The 21,936-nt window shown below is 31.6% G+C and overlaps 2 long non-coding RNA genes across 2 annotated transcripts in view; both read left to right on the top strand.

Annotated features, from left to right (window-relative positions):
* LOC127724622 (uncharacterized) overlaps positions 1 to 21,936 on the top strand; it is a 311,306-nt gene that overhangs the window by 159,599 nt on the left and 129,771 nt on the right. The gene's annotated exons all lie outside the window — the stretch shown is intronic.
* LOC127724602 (uncharacterized) lies at positions 3,082 to 12,656 on the top strand. The gene is made up of 2 exons (XR_007992590.1): positions 3,082 to 9,436; positions 10,694 to 12,656. It is a non-coding gene; the product is annotated as an uncharacterized LOC127724602 (long non-coding RNA).

Genomic DNA, 21,936 nt, shown 5'->3' with positions numbered 1-21,936 from the left:
ATCATTCAAAAAGAAGGAATAAGTTTGCCTGCATATTGTTTGAAAATCATTAGAGAAACAGATTCCACCACCAAATCTCGTGTAATACGATATTTATCCACTTTCGACAGTTAAATTTTAAATATTTAAAACGCTCGGCGAGACTCGCGTTTTAAATTTGAAAATTTAACTGTCTCGAGTGGATAAATATCGTATCACACTCGATGCAGTGGTAGAATCTATATATATATATATATATATGCACACGTATAAAAATTGCGGTTTTTATCCAACGCAATCATAGATTTGAACGTTGTTTTCAATTTAGACTTATATATATATATAACCCATGATTGCGTTGGATAAAAACCGCAATTTTTATACGTGTGCATGCAAAACAAATTTCTTGGTAGAGGGGTCTAAATACAGCACAAACAACATTTTCCTAAAGACCAAAAAAGTAAAAAAGTATATTTAAACAAAACGCATTTGACTAACAGGTCGAACAATGGATGTTCTTAAAGCCTGCTGACTGCCATTGGCGATGTCCAAATAAACGGATCAGAAGATGTAACAAAATGGATCTTTATTATATAGAAATTTGTTTTGCATGCACACGTATAAAAATTGCGGTTTTTATCCAACACAATCATAGGTTTGAACGTTGTTTCCAATTTAGACTTATATATATATATATATATATATATATATATATATATATATATATAGATATCTTTTTTTATTTGTACTTTCGCATTTGTCTATATATGTAAAAAATGTAGCTATATCTATGCCGTCCTTAATTAATTCTATGGGTGCAATCGCCTGAAATGTAATTATAATTATAACAAAAGAAATACATGTAGTAGAAAACTTAAGAACAAGAAAAAAAAAACTTTTAGTCGTCCTTGTGTATGTTAAAATCGGAACCGAAACGACTGCATAACAATACAATCAAAATATGGACAAAATACGACCGAATCGACATATTAAGGAAAAAGCGTGCAAATACATTGTACTAGTACTACTCGATTACGCTTCTGATTTAATTTGTAATATCCATGGGTCAAATCCGGTCCTGGAACATTACGGATATCCAGTTGATTTGGAAACACTCACTGTACAATAGTCCACCAACTTGGAATCATTTATGGTGACCATACAACTTTTTCAATGGTGATATTAACATAATCAGAATAATTTGTGATAGATTGATGTTCGAGACAACAATTTCGGTACCAGCCATGTAGGCGTTGAATGACTCTTAAATGTAAGCACCGTGCAAAGGAGATATGGATATATAAGAATGATAATACGTGCAGCTCACTTTTTGAAAGCTTAATTCATCACGTTTGCGAAATAGATTTTAGCATTTTACCACTGAATAAGACGTGGCTCTGAATAGTATTCGTTGATGCGATGTCCCTTGCATGAATTTCATTTCATTTGAATATCTAACAAAATAAACAGTGGCGTCACAAAAAAACCCTTACTGATTTATCAAATGTACATGTATGTTGAAAGCTTAGTCCACCAAATTCTAAGAACACATAATTTAGAATATCAGATATTTTACTGAATGCGTTTCTTGTCCCTAAAAGTATACACCTTCTGTTATAATCGTTTTGAAGAATAACTACGTAGTAAACATTTAAGCCTACTTTTATTTTATCGAATATAGGGGTAGTATTGAAATTCGCTGTTTAGATTTTATTCTGAAAGGAATAACGATCACATTAGATATGTCTCAAATCAATAGATTTAACCTTTTTCATGAGAACTTATGAAAGAACTTTGTTGTAATATTTAAAACGTCTCCTTGTTAGTGACACACCGACTGGCTGGCACAGTTACGTGAAAAAAAACCGAATATTTTTAGAAATATCACGACTCCAATTAATAAATAGAGCTCAACTGGTTTGAAAATCATACATTTACAACTTAATTATTGATTTAAAATGTTTTATATCAGAACATTACAGCGGCCGACATTAGAGTGATATAACATATCATGTACTAGGAGAGGGCACATTTTCCTTCTCAATAAATAAATAACTTTACACTTACTTTAATGGAGTTGCATTGGATAATTTATTTTAGTATTTTATACTAAATATTATTTTTATGTTGATATGTGTTCTGGTGTAACGATACAGGCAGATCTCTACGCATTCCGGCCGATAGATGATCATTACCCATTTTCAGACTTTCTTTTAAGAATACTGTTGTAGGGAGAGGAGATGAAATCTAATGTCTTTATCAGATCAATACCTTATCTTTCTAGGACAAACAATTAATTTTAAACTTAAATAAAAAAATAAAAAAAGTTCTCAATTAAATACAGATTTTTTTGTTAATAAATGTTGTTTTTTTTATGTTAAAGTCTCCAAAAAAGAAATTTTTATTTCTTTTTCTTTCTCTCATCTTAAGTTGTCAGCAATTCAGATATAGTACTTAAAGTTCTACAATATGTTAGGCTTACATGTCAAGTTGTCCCTAAGTGTTTTGTTCATACACTAAAAAAGAAAAACTTTTCTTAATAAATACAGAAACTTTTTTTTTTGAATCAATGCTTTTTTTATTTTCATTTCAAGTCTCCCAACCGAATTTCTTCTTCTTCCTAGTACTAAAAGTTGTCCGCCATTCAGAAATACTTAATGTTAGGCTTACCTGTCCAGTTGTACCTAGAGTATTTTGTTCACGGATTTTGGTCCATTATTGGGTACTTTGCGGGGCCAAAATAAGTGTCGGATTTACAACATAATGTGATGGGTTTTTATTTTAATCAACTTTTCTTTTTGCAACAATATGAAATGATGAATAGCCCAAAGGTTTTGTGAGTTTATATTCTTCATAAATATTTTGAACTAGGGTTCTACAGAGCAAATAACAACTTTACAAGGAGCTAAACTGTTCTAACAGACAAGTTCAATATAAAATAATTATACATGTATCAATTTTCTAATAAAAAAAAAGCAGTGAAACGTCCATCTTGAAAACCTGTAGAAACGTCTAGAAAACTTAAAGTAAAAGAAATCAAAAGAGTCAATGAATACACTTATTGTAATACCCTATTTAAATCATCAATGTTTTCATAAAACTTTGACCTTAAAATACCATATATTTTAAATTACTGATATAAACAAACGGTCCTGTTTATTCATGAAATAATTTAAACAATAAGCGACAGACCAATTACCTTTTAAATAAGTCAAAACAAACAACAAACAATAGGCATGCGTAATTCTATACACATGCAAAAGGACATTTAAAATATTTCAGAACATGACTTATCCTATGAGAAGGCATAAGGGTATGTAATCTATGTCTTTTGAATATCTGTTTTGAACATCGGTAACAACATTGGAAAAATACGTGTACTCCATATAAATAGATATATTAGTGATAAAAGAATGTTTACACTGATTGTAATGGTATAATATAAAAAGGATAATTTTCTTGGTAAGAAAAATCGAACAACACTGATTTATTTTTACAATATTTGAAATAACCGTTTAACCGTGTAAACAAATCGATTATCTATATAGAAAGAAACATTACGGCGATACCTGTAACAAAGGTGAAAACGGAATATACACGAGTACTGGAGAAACGACTACTGTATTGTCACTCCCGAGTGTGAATATAAACTTATTGATACTAATTTAGGCGTTTTAAAACAATGTCAAGTAAACATGAAGGACCCAAATATAATCGTGGGCGTAGAGGAAGTGTTGATGATACAATAGAAGAGTTTTTAAATCCAAAATTACAATTTCAAAAAGAAGAGCTACCGAAGGGGTCCAATGCTTTACAGATACTTATTCATCAGTGTGAAAATGAAATACACAAGGACGGCTCGGGCAGTGATTCTGATGTGGATGATGACAAAATAAAAAAGCCAACGAAGGCATATATGGAACGGCGAAGAAATACCATCGCATGTAATTATAGCCATAATGTAGGCGTTGAAGGACAATTCAGAAAAATGTCTCTCGCGCCAATTCAAGAAGGAGAAAGAGGTAGAAGTAATCTTTTAAGTGTTCCGAAGGGACCTAGAACTCGTTCACTGTCGCCTATGGAGGAGAATGTGATACGCAAAAACAGCATGAAACATACTAGTCTTGGTTTTGGATCAACTCACACAAGAGAAACTATTATCAAATAATGTTACATTTTTGTTAGAGATTATTTAATTCCGTCCTACATGTCAAAATGTCAAAAAACGATGAAATAGACAGTTGAAAATGGGAAGTTTTCATTCATTTATACTATGCTACTGACTCGTGTAAATATTTTTTTAAGTAGTTACTGAGGAACATGCTTTGTTAATTGCAAGGTAAATATATAAATATATTTTAAAAAAACTCGATAGTTTGTCAGTTGTATAGGTAAAATCAGAGTTTAATATACACGCAATTTCTAAAAAAATGTTTTGTTTCGTAATACTGTATTAATGCTAGTAATGTATGAGCTCAATCCGTCCAAGGAAAGTGTCGGACAAGATCACGGCCACAGTTAAAGCGATTTATTCGTAACAAAAGAACAGACAAAATAAATGGTCATTTGGATGATCTCTCCTAAGTCTAAGAGTAGACTTAAGTTATGTGCTATCAACATTTAATTTACATTATTTTGTTTTATGTGTGTTCTATGCAAAGGTCAGAAAGTCAGACATGTTACACCATTACTACTTGTACAGGCTTGTTTGGTTTCTGCATGTATAAGGTTCACAAAAAAAAAACTTTCAGTAGTAACCAGATTGAAGTTTCATAAATTATTATATAACTACAGTCCCCTAGAACATGTAATGAGTGTAATCTCTGTATACTGGTAATTATTAGAACAAACCGATACTTTGTAACGGTAACTTTTTTTCAGCAATCATAATGAAAATTGGACGTGTTGCTTAAAGAAAGCGTGTGGGAATGGCATTTTGTAAGCTTCGAACAATTCATATCTTGATAATATTACAAGGCATGGTACAACCCATATTAAACTATGTAAACAGTCTTTCTTGACTACAGGACAATACGATTGGTTCAATATGAGACATGTGATATGCTACCTTCCCAGAACATGATTAACACGTTTGTATCGCCCTTCCTTTCAGAGTCGTCTGCCTTGTTTCTTCACAAGTCTTTGTGGTTGTGCAATCCTAATAATACCTCCCGATTGTGTTCATCTTCAGTGTCGTATTGAGATTCCTCGTACCACGGACTCTTCTGTGTAACTCAATTCTACCGTTTGCAGTTAGATTATTAAGTATTACATTAAAATTTTGTCTGTGGCAATTGGAACTTTGGTGTGTAGTATCTCATGATACTTAACAACATTGGCTTTACAACCTCATTGTTCCTACGATTCCGTCCTCCATTACTATTTCATCACTTTTCGTCGAATGCGACTTGACTCATTTAACTTGTCATTAGTATCACGACAGGTTCCACTAGTAGAACAAGACCTGCTTACCTGTTTCGGACACTTGATTTCACCCCCAAGTTTTGTTGGGATTCTGTTTTTTTGTCATTATGTTGTCTCTTTTTTCGATGTTTGATTTGTACTGCCCTTCAAAGTATTCTTATATATTTTATATGAACCCTAAAATACGAAATTATTGGTAATTACTACAAATAACATAAAGTTTTGTATGTCAGCTTTAAAATGAATACTAATTTTACTGACCCTATATTATAAAGATAGTTGAAAGCTGAACGATCAATTGCGCATTTTATATGATGGTCAATAGGTCTATAACAGCATTTTCAAAGCTAATATATCGTTCATTCAATCGGAACCATGTACCATCAAATACGGTGTACTCGTACATATATCTGAACCATGCATCATCAAATATGGTAGTACTCATACATACATGCCGTTCATACATACATACATACATCTCATCATAAATTTGTACTCATCATAAATCATCCGCTTTCTTTTGATGTATCGTCTTTGTTTCAATTCTTGAAAATAATATTTTCGAGTTCATGATACTATTATATCTACATATTCTTACAATAATTCTGTAACAGTACATGTACTACTATCGTGATGAAACCTCCTTGAAATTTCCATATAAAGAAGTAATAACAAAAATACCGAACTCCGGTGTAAATTCAAAAAGGTGTTACATAGAATAATTTCTTCATGTATACACGTTTAAGCTTTTAAGTATCTGGTAGTTTAAGTGTCAATCTTTTTGTTTTTTTCTTCAAACCTAAAGAAAAAGAGAACAGATTTTGTAAATGTAACTGTTTCTGTGTACAAGTTTAAAATTAAACAAAAAAGCGGGTCGCTTTGTCGCTAAAAGAACATTTCATCTCGACGAAGAACCGAGCGTCTTAGGAATTAATTCTCTAGATATTTAGACACATAATTCGTAAAAGTGTGTACCTCTTTGGTAGAAAAATATGTTCTACGACCAGATGGATTGGATATAGCAATATAACCCTGTCTTCTGTACTAACATTAGCAACATGACGGGTGCCACATGTGGAGCAGGATCTGCTTACCCTTCCGAGATCACACACAGTTTTTGGTGGGGTTCGTGTTGCTCAGTCTTTAGTTTTCTATGTTGTGTTTTGTGTACTGTTGTTTGTCTGTTTCTTTTTAGCCATGGCGTTGTCGACTTATGAGTTTGAATGTCCCTTTAGTATATTTCGCCTCTCTTTTTTCTGACAAAAGTTCACATGTTTTACATCATAGTCTGAGTTATTCCTTTTTAAATTAGTTTCTGAATTTTATTATCCCACTGTTGCAAAGGAACTCGAAATAGTTAAATCACCTTCATTGATAAAACAAACATAATATTTCTTTTCTCAAACTTTTAATTCAGTTGTTTTATTGACTTTCCGTTGGTTGTAAATATTTTATTGCATAACTACTTTGTTTTTTCTGAAACGTTAGACTCTTCGATTTTTATTTTTTATAACTACTTTGTTATATTTCATGACTGCAATAATGCATAAAATCAGTTAGTATTTCTATCTTAACTTAGATACCATATTACTATTTATTGACAACAGTTTAAAAACATACTTTAAGGTTACCTCTGTCTGTCTGCATTAAAGTACATATTATGTCCGTTACACGTTGCTTCATCTTTAAACATTCAGTAATGGAATATTAATGTTCATTATTCATTTTTAGATAAAAAAAAAAAATCTTATATTTATTTAAAAATTTCAATTTTATAGAAAAACACGATTTTTTCCAACTTGCGACATGCAGTAAATCCGGTTGGCTCCTTTCATTATAAATTTACTACGTGTAATAGACCATGCATATTTTAAAATCATATTACAGTTCATCGAAGTTTTAACACATTAAACATCTGACAGATATTCTTACGTCTGACCAATTTAAAACAATTCTTATTTAAACTTCCTGTTTGAGTGACTGATCAGACAAAAATACTAGTCTCAAAATGAATGAACAACAAATTGGTCATAAAAAATCTTATAATCGTCACCGAAGAAATGTATAGACTGTTAGTGTCACCTACTGTGACCTAACATAGCAGAAAACACAAAAAATTAACGATTTATTAAACAAGATAACTATGCTCGATGCAGTATTGATATCTTATTCATTCATGTACAATCCAATCTTTATTATACTGGAGAAAAAATATTGAGCACATTGTTGGGACCTGAACCCGAACGTTAAGCAATCGAATGTTTGACTTAAAACGTTTCTCGGAATTCAAAGTGAAATCGAGGAACGCTTACATGACGGGCTTTTCTTTTGTCAATTGTGTGTAGGGGTCTGTAACATGAACTAATACATCGAATACCTTCTTTTTAATGTAAATAGAATCCCGAACTTTCCCCCATATACTCAGAACGTAAGCATATGATTATGTTGCTCTTCTTGATATTTGAGTTAGATGATCAAATCTTACGTCAAAAACTTGATAGAATATTGACAAACTGGAGAAACAATTGTCATTTTCATAGAGTCTTTTGTACAATTGGTAGCTAGAATCAGTATTTGGACCCCGAAATTGCAAATTGAACTAGTATTGATATTATTATGTTTGGGCAAACATTGATATTGTTCATATGCAAGTATTTCTGGTGACTAACAACTTTACCGTTAAATACAAACATTATTGTTTTCATGCCGTAAAAAATCCTGTGAGAATTTTTTTTAATAAGGTTAATGCTAATTTGTAAGATAATTAAAGATAATATATGCTGATTCGTAGTTTTTATAGTTTTTTGTGTGAAAGCCTAACTCAGACTGATCTCTGACATTCTATTGAAAGATTTCATTTGATAAACTATGATTATACCTAATTAATTTTTATTTGAAAGGGCAAAGATAAATAACCTTATCGTACTTTCTAGTTTTTACTTTACAGAATAGATTGAGTGTTGGTTGCTTAACGTCCAGTGGGAAATATTTCATGCATGTTCAGGACGATACAGAATAGAAGTAGCCAAAACATTTAAAATGTCGCTGATTCAAAAATTTATTTTATCCTGCCATAAGTCGTTCAATTGGGTGCGGTCAAGCTGGCGGTTGGCATCCTAAATGCAATGTCGTTTCATATGAAAAATAAAGACAATGTCTGAAAAAATAAAAGTTTATGGGTGAATATTAAATTGCAGAAAAAATATGACTTTTTTTGTACTGACATAGATTACAAACATGACAAATGTAGAGAAGTAGTGACGAGTCTCGCTCTTAACCTGATATAACTAGAACGTTTTATTTGAGTATGGCAGCTTTAGTTTTTTTAAGTCTTGTTTGTCTGCATGACAATACTGTGCTGTCAATTTTTATCATTAGTGGTATAGGTTGTCTGTTGTCCCGATCGGAATTCGATTTCAGACACTGTCTAATTTCTTCGCTTCGTTAATCTTCGGTTATATAGTTACATAATAATGTACATGCAATAACAAGTAAAGTAGCGTAACAAAAGAGTTTACAAAAATACAACTGGCCAAGTTCTGTTTGACATGCAAGGTGATTTGGGATTCGATAGGTACAAAACCTAAATTCAAATTCTTTAATGTTTAAGTATAACAGTAATGCGAAATAAACATATAATTTAAAACAGATTATATCTGAGTGAAAGAATTTGTCTTATTTTAAAATGTTTAAAATGAAAAGTTTCACAAGATACGTCAATGTGGTATTCAAATGTATATTTCAAATTCTTAAACTAACCCGTTCATGAATGCTCTTTTAGGTCACAAACAAAGTTCTTTGATCAATATACGAAAACAAATTTATTATGCTTGCGCTTAACAAAGGGATAAATATGTTCTAATACAATTCTTATTGGATTTTATTTTGATTTTATACATGCAATAGAACTTTGTCAAATCAATTTCATTTCTTTACAATGTTTACCTACTGATCGACCTGTGTTTAAATATAGTTATAAACCGACATGAGATAATTTGATGTCTCGTAAAGGATGCATTGGGATTAAGACAAGGTACTATTGTAACTAAGAAAAGTTAGAAGACAGGTAATTTATTTCAAGGTGACATACCTACTAAAAAATTTATCGACAAACGCGTTGAAAACTTAAATACGATACTAAAATATTTAGACAGTGTATTCTTAAATATATAAAACATGATAGGCTAAATGTATCAATCTGTATTTATACAAGAGGTTTAATATTGATAGATTTATACAGTTATATTCTCACAATCGACTTCTTTTAACTGGTCAGAAATGAAAATTGTCATTCGAAATAAACTGTCTGTTTAACAACATTTTGACGATATTTGCAAGGTAATGCAAGCCATTCCTACAAACACACATTTAACTGGTTGACCGAGATATAAAAAATTTGCATATGATTACGTACTTTCCAGAAACTAATACAAATGTGTGTAGAACAAAAACGTTGATTACTTCATGAAATTCGATCAGATGAATACTAAGTTCTTGAATTTCCAATTAACAGCATGATTGTTAAAATTGTTTAAAAAAAAGTTAATACGAAAAGATGATACCAGGAAACAACCTTCAAATAAGAGGTAAATCCTTTTCCACCGTTTATTTCATTACATTTGATTAGTAATGCATTTAATTAGAATTAGATACGGACGAATTACAATTGATCCAAAAGTCGATATAAAAGGATATCCATTGCTGTACTTGAAAATTGCCGCGATATGCCATTAACTCATGATATCAGCCATAGCCTCTCTACATATTCAATGAATTCCGAAATTACTTTTAATTACCATATCGACAATATAAACAATGATAATACATTACTGCGTATGTCTGCTGTCCTACAATGTAAGAAACATTAAAATATTGAAAGATTTGTCAACGCGATCATTTACACAGGGTTCGTGTTGCCAAGTCTTTAGTTTTTGACGTATTGTTATTGTTGACTTGTCTGTCTTTTTGTCGATTCTCGTTGTTTACAATGTTGTTGTCAGTTTTCCTTCGACTAATGAGTTTTTAATGTCCCCTTGGTATCTTCCGCCTCTTTATTTTTACACATTTAGTATCGATTCTTTTGATTTCTACCGAGCAATATTTATAGAGCATTTTCCTACACCCAAACTGTTTCCTACTGGTTGTTGGTTTACACAGATATTTTCACATTGTATAGATAGCAAGCTGAGTTAATTCGAGAACTCATTTTAGTGTTTGTGAATACACTTCTTAATTGGTGTGTCTTGAGTTGTTTGAACTTTTGGTATATTGACTTTTCCCTCGATTTCAGATACTCGTTCAACTTTATGAAAATATAGATGATGGTCAAACGTTATAGCATCAGCATCCGCACAAAATAATTCAAACAAATGGGACGTCTAGATCTATAGAGGTCAGATACGAACAATGGACATTAATCGTGTGTGTATTCTTCTAGATTATACTTTAAATGTAATGTTTCTCTGGAAAGTCATAGGGAGGTTTTCAACAATTAAAATGAATATAAGAATAAGGAGATGTTGTATGATTGTAAGTGATACAGCAATCCGTTAATGACGAAAGGACAGTCAGATATGTGAACAACCATACTGTATAGTAAGCTTTAAAAGGCCTTGTGATGACTAAATGTAAAACAGTACAAAAGATAAAACAAATGGCTTAATGTATACTACAACAATAAAAGAAGAACAATATGACAAATAACAACGAACGACAACCACTGCATTAAAGGCACAAGGGAAAGGCAAATGATATGTGAGGAGTTTACACATATTTGTGTGCGCTCAATCGTTCCGCTAACTTATGACTGTAGTATATCAACAAAACATAATAACAAATTGTAAAAATAAATAGGAAAGGGCTTGGCACGTTGCATCAGTACTAACCACAAAAACAAAATCCCCCAAAAAAGAAAGAAGACAAAAAGTACCGATCTATGTATACTCGAAGTTACTGAAAAAAGTAAAATAACAAAAAAAAACGAACTCCAAGAAAAATTCAAAACGGAAAGTCCTTTATCAAATGGCAAAATCAAAAGCTCAAACACATCAAACCAATAGAAAACAACTGTCATATTCCTATATTATATACAGACTACATAAGCAGTCTAAGAAAAGTATGACCTTGTGCAATGCCAAATATAAATATCGACAGGATGCAGTATCATAATTGTTAATACGTTGATAGCATTTCATGTTTATTAAAAACAAAAGTTATTTATGTCAGTCAATATATGTACACGTGCCTTAATTGATAAAATAAAAAAAAAAGAGATTCATTAAAAAAAAAAGAAGATATTTTCGGGACATAGTGCTTGTGCATAATTAAACTTTTATCCTGCTTGAAAACCTACTTTCACCTCCTTGTTGGTGAACAGAGGACTTCGACTAACGGAAGGGGGATGCGCGCGCAAATGTAATCAAAAGCTGCACGCAAACGTAATGATTTGTACGCGCAAATGCAATGGTAATGCGCGCAAATGTTATGCACCGCAAATGTAATAAAAAGCTGCGAGAAAACGTAGAAAAGTTTAATCTCAAAATACGCGCAAATGTAATGCACCCAAAAAGAATTGTTAAAATCATTTCTGGGATACGTGCATACATATTCATTGATAAGCTGTTGGCGGACTCTGTTAAATTCATTGTCTATACATTATGCAATTGGGTATTTTTGCACAGGTAGGTAGGTACAATTGATGAACCTTAGTCACGTAATTTCTTAATTCAATAGTCGTTCTACAAATATTAAAAGACAACCTTTGGTCCCGGATTTATAATGATTTAACAAACTGGTGTATACTACCTTCATATTTTAATGTGATTTAATGACATAATCATAAACAAACCCTTCTCAAGTCTAGGAGTCGTTATAATCTACAGATTTAATAAAAGTATAAAACTAATTTACCAAATTCTATACAATTTATAATGATATTAACCATGAATTAAAGGAGTGTTGTCCTTTTCGGTAGCCAATTACCATGCACCAATATTGCATACTAATTGTATTGTTATTATAAATAGCATTTTGTGAAATGTATCTTCTTGAATAGAAAAACGATTTTAGGGATAGTTGCTAATAATAACTTAAGTAAACTTAGGAAAATTTAAATACGTAGTTTTAAATGGTAAACATTCCTCGTGTCCAACTTTATGTTTTAACCTTGTATATATTATTATTTTTTTAGAACTTGTGTGTTATACATATCTATAGTAGTTTACAATGCTTATCTTGATAAATTTTACCCAGTACATTTGTAATTATAAATTTCAGCAGCCCTGACACACATATATGATATTCAAAGAGTTTTTTCTAGGGAGAAGGTACTGTGCACACTTCTGTTGTATTTTCTATTGTATGGCTACATTGATAAGAGAGGCGAAAGATATCCAAAGGATATTCTAACTCATAAGTCGAAAAACTGACAATGCAATGACAAAAAATGAATAACGATCAAAAGACAAACAACAGTACACAAAACACAACATAATAAACTAAAGACTGAGCAACACGAACCCCACCAAAAAAAAACCAAGGGTTAGATCAGTTGCTTCGGAAAGGAGAATAAATACTTTAAATAGGAATGTGAATGTCTGAATACTACAGGGCAGTGGCGGCAGAATTATAAATTGGAGACGGGATGAGCAGAACAAATTTGAGGGAACACAAACAATTTATTGTAATTGTCATAATAATTCGACAAAAAAAGTATTGCATTGGCAAACTATTATTGCGGATTATAGGGAATACCAATATATCGAGTTTAAATGTGTGATGCATGTTTGTGAATGGGAAGTTGGATGTATTTCCTACCAAAATTTTCAGACGGGAGGGTTATCCCAAATTGCCACATGTTACAAGGGGGGGGGGGGGGGGGTCCTAACCCAGGATAAAGGGGGGAGGGGTTCCAACTATATGTCCCCATTCAAATGCATTGATCGTCAAAAAAAAGGAGGAGGGTTCCAACCCCCGGAACCCCTCCCCCCTCGATCCGCCACTGGAACATTGCAGCATTTTCAAACTTCAAACTGGAAAATAAGAATTATTTGTAGCAACGAAGAGCGTCAGGTTAACGGCTGTTACTGTTAATTTGTACGAAATTTTTGATTTTTGGGAATACCAGAACTACTTGATAAATTTATCTTTCTGCTTCCACCACACTTTTTTAAACTTTTTTTTATCAAACTCGAATATAAAACTTGAAAATAATGCTTACATATTAATGAAATGATGTTTTCCCGTTTCCAATCCGTTGCTGTTCATATGAGGAAACAGTATACACTCCATTAAGGAAAACAAAAACTGACTTTGATATATGATTTAGTTACTTTTGAAATAGTAAAAGTTCCATTTATTAAACTTTTTTTTGTCAGAAAATATTCAAATCAAATTCAGGCTTCAAGGGAATATTTTTTTTCGACCTATTTTCGTATGCAACTGGATGTGACGTACTATGATTTGGTGGTATTACACCTAAAGAAGACTTTTTTGTTAAATAAACTGAATGTGACTTTTTTCCTTTGTAATACTGGTTATTTCAAGCATTCCTGTCAAGTTTTGTCATAATCAGTTCAATAGTTTGAGAAAAATCTAGTATAATGTAAAACGACATCTACAGTGTTTCGAGCAAAATTTCTTCGAAAAATCCAAACCAAGCCGCATCATGATAAAATATAGTGTGGACCAATAAATGATTATATTTATCTCATCTGCCTACAAACAGTCGAATATGATACAAAAGATGACTTTAGGATGATAAATACTACTAATGGACCTCTTTGTCTTCCTTATAAGGTCTCTTTTGGTCCATTTATACCTCTCATTTCCTGAAAATTTCTACTTTTTAGGCCAATAATTAAAATTTTTGGGGTAACTTTCACTCAGTTATGATAGAAATGCTATAATAAATGATTAATTGATGTATTCAAGCTGAATGAACTATCCGTATAAAAGTTTACTGTCTCCAAGGAGGTTTCAATAAGTCCTTACGTAAAACTTAAATTTACGCCGCGTTTCAGAGAGGGACATAAAAAGCTTCTCTTTTGGTGAATAATTTGTTGTTACTGCTTTAAAAATAATTTCATTTACTTAAAACTATATAGTTTTTAAAGTATTTCTTAGGAAAAATTTCTAGTATAGCAGAATATAAGAAATAAGGAGAAAAAGCTCCCCAAAACTCTAAGTATGGCTTGTTCTGCCAACTAATATTCAGGGTAAAGTCCTATTTCAAGGAAATTTTCTCATAAAATGTGTTTTGGAGACTCAATCCACTCAGAATATTTCATTATTTGTAATATTTCACTTAAATAGAAAGAAATTTTAACACATGAGAGTACTCACAAGGTCAAATGTGCATGTACAGCTTCCCATATTAGGTGTAATACCACCATTGATTTTCCCCTATTAGTGTTTGTTAAATTTGCACTTTTCAAAAAATTGTGCAGAATTTATCTTTGTTTCAAATAAAGAAATACTTGGCATGAGTAAAGTATTATCCTGTCAAGTACTATAGAAAAAATTTCACATAACATTTCATTGCATATAAGAAAATAACCATCTCTGGAAGTTAACCAATCAAATTTTCCCCCTTTTTTAACCTGTGTACAAGCTTTAGTAACCATGTAACCTCAAGTTTCCAAAATATTCTATAGAAACCCCAAATAAAAAAATAATGGTGCTTTAAAATACCCAAGATATATGTTTATGACACAGAAATGTTTTACTGCAATGAAAAGTAGGATCAATTACCTACAACTGTCAAATTCAAGGGAATATTTTTTTCCGACCTATTTTCGTATGCAACTGGATGTGACGTACTATGATTTGGTGGTATTACACCTAATATCCGTAATTCACAAACGAGTCATGTCTTCGACGTACGTTAACTACTGTGATATTTACATTTTATCAAAAACATCCCCCTTTAACCCCCCACCCCCCGACAAAAGAAACATAAAATAAAAAACAAACTGCCTTTTCTGTGTTTGGATGGCTATGCATATAGAAACATCTTGTAGAAATAAAAGAATCTTTTAAACTAATCTATTTCCATTATTTCATCCTTCTTAAAAAAATAGTTTTGACTTTTTGTGATCTACCGAATTAGACTTATTACCGGGTTTGTACTAACATGAGCAACACGACGGGTGCCACATGTGGAGCAGGATCTGCTTAACCTTCCGGAGCACCAGATCACCCCACGTTTTGGTTGGGTTCGTGTTGCTCAGTCTTTAGTTTTCTATGTCGTGTTTTGTGTACTATTGTTTATCTGTTGGTCTTTCTCTTTTTTTAGCAATGGCATTGTCAGTTTATTTTCGACTTATGAGTTTGAACGTCCCTTTGGGATCTTTTGTCTCTCTTTTATGAGGTTCATTTTAATATATCACTCATATTCATTAATACATCTTTGGTCTTCACAAAGGGGAGATATGACAGCAGTTATATGTGGTCCATGAACTTGCTATTCATGATTTGTCTTGGGATAAGAAGGTATGAATATGCTTTTTATATGAAATCTAATCTCCTCAAATGGGTCAGGTGTGTAAATATGTAAATTGGATTTGACTTTGGCAAAAAGGTGTGAGTTTGACGTTTAAATCCAAAATCTAATCTTTTCCTTTGGGATTGGTGATCTAAAAAAAGCAAACATGATTTGGCAATGTATAAGAAGATATGGATTTGTTTTAATGCTTAATCTAATCTTTCTAAACAAAGTATGACATAATGGTTTAAAAGAAATCGGATTAAACAATCACTTCCTTAATGAACTGTATGTGTCACTATTTCTCGTAGCGCTTCAATCGCATAAAAAAGTTCCAGAATATTATGAGTTGATGGTTTCTTGTTTTCAAAATGAAAAAGAAAAACACATGACCAAAAGCGGCAATCAGAATTCTAACTCTGAGAAAAATGAACGAAAATATAACTAAATGAAGAAATTCGAAAAGACAAATAGCAGTCAACAAAACAATATTAAGCAATCTCAAATAATTAAGTGACACGTATCCGCCAAAAGTTGGTATGAACTTTAGTGCTCTGGAGTGATTACGTCGATATTTCAACACCGCCGGTGTATAAGCACAGGGATATATCTTATTTACTCTTTCTGCCCTAGTTTTTGCCAAAACGTTAATGCCTTTTTGTACTTCATAGAGACGTTTAATCGTAAGTAAAATTTATTTACTCTGACAATTTTTTGAAAGTCCTTAAACCGAAATAATCATAATGGAAGAAAATTCCGAATGTTTAACTTGGTCAGCTCCATTAGTTTTCGGTGTAATAAAACTGATATTCATGAAGGGTATTAGCGAAAAAAAAGTCTTGAGAAGACATTTTTTACTCTGAGACTCTCTCGACAGTTATTATTAGCAAATACCCCTCCAGAACATGACATATCTATTTAATAGCATTTTAGATAAGAATTTTCGCACGTTCGACAAATATATTTAAGGTAATGTTTTAATTTTATCTGATTTTAATGACTAATTTCACATTTAAGCTTACGCTTCAAAAATATAGAAGTCGTTACATTCAATATATTACATTTCTAAATAAAAACAAATTTACCAAACGCCGTAAACTTTAAAATGTCATTAACATTGAATAAAGGGACTTTTGTCCTTACTTGGTGACCTTTTGCTGTATGGGTAACAAGCAATCGTTTAATTGTCATTCTAGATAATATCTGGTTTCATTTTTCTTCTTAATTAGATACGTGATAATTTAACCGTTACTGATTCTAACGCATTATTAAGTGTTTGAAAGTATTTTATTGTGCAATTGACACATTCATGAGTGAAAAAACTCCGATCACATAACTTTCTGACATCCAACAAGTTTTATATCCCGACAACGGAACCCTAGAAACTATAAACAAAACATTTTATTCTCAGCTTTATTTATTTTACTTCGATGTTCAGTGTTAAGACCAAATTTCTCCCGCCTTTTCCGTTTCTGGTATTTTTCGCATTTATACCGAATAGAAATACAACCGTTGCAATCTTTACCTAAGCTGTAACTGCGAGGAGAGAAACAAAATGTCATCATCTTATATACCATCAGATGAATATTAGTCCCAAAACTCGGGAAGTGGAAGTTTGAGTAAATGAGTATTTGACCTAGCAGTTCATGTCAATGAAAGGTCACTGGTCATTATAGCTGTTGCTTTTAAAGTCGTATTTATTGAATATCTATTTTCACATTTCTATGTTATAACCAAAGGTATTTGAAGGAAAAACTAACTGTTAGTGTCAATAATACTATTGAGACCATTTAGAGGATGAATTATTTATTAACAAAAGTAACTGTAATTGAATCCGTAATTCTTCATCACAATATTACATGATTATTCGAGTATTGATTGTATGATAGAATAAAGAAAAGGAAGATTTGTTTTCGAGTACTTGCCGGATGCTGTCACAATCACGGCACGTAAAAGCTTTTGTACTTCCGCCCAGAAACCAGTACTTAGTACTTAAATTATTAAACTGATCGAATTTATTTGTAATTTCCAGCAAAAACTAAGATTGCAACAACTTAGCAAAATTTGACCAAGACGAGTATTGGTGTTCTGTTTATATCCTTACAGGCTTTATATTTTTAGTTGTCCAAAGTTTAAGTCTCCAGCGTATCTGATGAAGGTAATTCTATAATCACAGGTCGTGCGCACGAAATCGATATGTTTTTTTTTCTGTTTTATGTGTGTGTGTACAAAAGTTGGCTGTAGTCGTTAAGAATCTAACATGTATATCTGTATTCGCAAGGAATTGAGAAATTAGAGTCTTTTCCTACAGGTCATAATAATTTTCATATTGCAGCCTACGAACAAATATTTATTTAAGCAAGTATAGTCGTTTATAAAATATTGAAACATTGAAGTTGGGAAATGTTTATTGAAATCTTTTTATAGTTTTACTTTTGCCATTTGGTATATTCTCGTTCACACCTGCTGATTTTAACATGTTGATTTATTTTATGTTAGGTATCGGAACCTTAAACAAATCGTGGGTCTTCTCAGGGGGAAAAATGTACCAGGGGATCGAATTTGAAACCTGGATTGCCAATGAAGTAAATGTAGTATATATTTATCTGTCGTCACAATTTTGTTACAAGCATTCATCGTCGATCGTCTTTGGGTTGAAGGATTATTACCTGCATCGCCTCGCCAACGTCGAAATCAGTTCTAGTAATCACTCGACTCCGTCCGTCCGTCCGTCCGTCCGTCCGAAAGATATTGGGTAGAAACTTTCGTAAAACTGTTCTAAGTTTCTACGAAACAGAAAGTTTTTTTTATATTTGGTCTCCTTCTTCATAATCTTATGTTGTATCCAATAAGCATGTTTTAGATTTGCAGTGCAGCCACTTCCTATTTGCCGATATTTTGAAATTTTATAACATTAATTGTACAAGGACAAACTTTCGTCAATTTTTCTTGGCTTCATTTATTAAAGGAAATGATTTTATATTTGGTTTGCAGCTTGATAATGATGAGTTGTATCATATAAGCAGTTTTTACATCTGCAGTGCAGCCACTTCCTATTGGCCGATATTTTGAAATTTTAAAAGATTCAGTGTACAAGGAAATTTTTGTCATTGTTTTCTTGGATTTAATGAAAGGGAAGATCAGTTATGCTTCCGTATACATTTTACCTCAATCAATTGCATGCAGCAACGCAGGTCAAGACCCGGTATTGGTCTTGTTATTCAATAGTACTGGTTTGAAGTCAAGATCAGCTCATATGCTTATTAGTGTTTGATTTTGTCGCAATCGCGGTTTTTAGGTATAGTTATATCTTTAAAATTAGGAGATATGCAGAAAGGAATTTTACATTAAACTCCATGATTTTATTATCTTTATCTGTTAAATGTAAAGGTAATGCAGTAATATTATATGATAACTCGGCCTTTTGTTTTATTATATACTACTGTGTCTTCTTTTGAACTCTGCATAAAAACACGAGTTTAACATTTTTAACAGGTACATTAACACAAGACTGTGAAATTGATATTTGCTGTCTTAACACTACGCACACGGGCTTTTGGGTTGGTTCTATGCATGGGCTAGATCAGAATTAAAGTTTGAACTGGAAGACAAGCAAACAATAACTAATCATGTTATCAGTATAATGTCTTAATGTATATATGCTGACTGATAGCATGTGGAAAATTCAAATCAGTGCATGTCTTTGTTTATTGGACAGTTTTCAATGAAACCACAAATTGTCATCGTCCTGAATATGCATATGATATTTGCCACATACATTAATCAGTCATGCATTATCATCTTTAATTATTGTAACATGAATGTTATTTTTTCCTCTGATCTTCAAGTGAGTTAACTTCTGTTATTTTTAGAGGAGTGCGTTAACTGAATGTTTTTTTAGTTATTGCACTCTCCAATCCCGCCAGCGACCGCTTCTCATTGGAATAGCAAAGAATGGGAGGAGCTTAAACCAGTGCTGTTATTTTGGTTGGTTTCCTGTTATTATCATGTTGAAATTAATAATATTCTAAAAAATATTTGTCACTGGATGTTTAGTAGTTTTCTCCATTTTAAAAAGGTCTATCTCTGTGAATTGATCATGCTTCAAATATTTGTCCCTTGACTTTACACGCATTCAACAACCATTGCAATCAATTAACCGATCTTTTTTTTTCAGTTGTTGGGAATGGAAAAATAGTATTAATTACCGTCAGTCTATGGAAAGTGCGAATCGAGAAAACCGTTTCTTATGTGGAGACGCGATATTTTTCTAATATGAAATTGTAAATATGCTGACACTCCATGAGGAAAAAGATGATTTTTTCGATAAAATTTTTTTAGTATTAAAATATATAAATACGTTCGTACCGAAATTAATTCACGTGACAAACAGAAGAGTTTTATGTCTTACCATTAATCAATAAAGTGTGAAATCGATTATTATCAGCCTTTCAAGGTCGTTTTAAAGGAAAAAAATCAAATTGACCAGTTAAACAAGCACAAATGTAAAATTTCTTTATAGACATATAAACTGTTAACCTGTCATTTAAATTTTAACAAATTTTTTAGCCTTGAAATATGATTAATATCAAAGTAATTGTAGCGAAAGTTTATGTCCTTGTAAAAATTGTACTGCTACGTTTTTCTTTTGTAAATAAATAATTGAATGCTATTTATTTAATTGTAGATGCGACATATTTTTCAAGTCGTTTCGGTATGTTTTAATTGTAACTATACGTTTCATGTTATATGATGTAGCAGTTTAACCCCACTGATCACTGTCAAAATGAATTTTTGAGACATCTTTCGAAATTCTTAATTGTTCTCCAAACATATTTTTATTAGATTAAGGGCATACGATACAGTTACAGGGGAGGTAATGACGTTGCTAACGTAAAATGTTATTTTCGCGTCGTCAAACTGTGACATATCGGGAAAAGATGCATTTTTCGACTGATTTTTATCAATCAGACTGATTTAACTTGAAAACGAGGTCATGGATCCCTTTTTTTTAAAATGACATTAGGTTTGATTACGTATGAAGATTATTTGTACCAATTTTTATGAAAAAGTCACCGATGAAATTTTTTTAAATTAGATAAATATACAGCAAAAAATGCCGTTTTTTTTCTAAAACCATGAAACTTTGATAAAAATTAATTATTTCCAAAAAATTGTTATACAAATTTAGAGCATACTTATGCAAAGAAGATTTTCCAAATGTTTTTACAAAAATCCGCTTGTGTTTATCTTTTGAAACAAAAAAGTTAGGTATGTCTATTCAAAGGATAGAACTGTCCAAAAAAAACGAAATTTTGAGTAAATGTCTAAAATTTCGATCTAATTTATCTCTTAAAGTAGCACATGAATGTATATATTTTATTACATATTTGAGTTGACTTTGTGAAATATAGGTTCTATGCAAATTTTCGTACAAAAATCACCATGGGATCAAAACTGTATCGTATGCCCTTAAAGTTACAAGGCGGAAGTTTTTCACTTGTTCCGTTGATTGATAGCGTTTGATTATGTCAGTTTTTATGGACTTCCCCTTTTTTAATTTGCCTTGGAGTTCTGTTTTTTGTTATACCTTTTTATATGCGAACAATAAAATCAAATCATGTTGAAAAGATCGACCCGAATTTTCTTTCAAATTGGTGGTATTGACATATTAACATCTATTAAATTTCTATATGAACACGTAAAAAAAAAATGCATTTCCGATATCCTTACCACATTTAAACTGTATAAATGGTGTTTAAATTCTAAACACAATTCTAAATACATTGTACATTGTTTGCGCACTTTTTTTAACATGTCAAATTTCATAACATGTTTTGATTGAAGAAAGTGTTTAGGACTGTGGTTGGGATTATGTTTAGCTTAGAAATTACTGTTTTAGTCCTAAAATCTTTTAATTAAAAAAACACATTTAAAAGTGTTTATATTCAAGACATGTGTACATTTAATGTGTTTACTTAGAAATGTGTTTAGATAATATCATTATTCTAAACACGAGTTTTCAGGCATGTCAATTAGAGAACCGCTGG

This window comes from Mytilus californianus, unplaced genomic scaffold (genome assembly GCF_021869535.1).
Source record: "Mytilus californianus isolate M0D057914Y unplaced genomic scaffold, xbMytCali1.0.p SCAF_1, whole genome shotgun sequence".
NCBI classification, from domain to species: Eukaryota; Metazoa; Mollusca; class Bivalvia; order Mytilida; family Mytilidae; genus Mytilus; species Mytilus californianus.
Note: the sequence above shows the minus strand (reverse complement) of the source record. Positions and strands in the feature narration are given on the sequence as shown.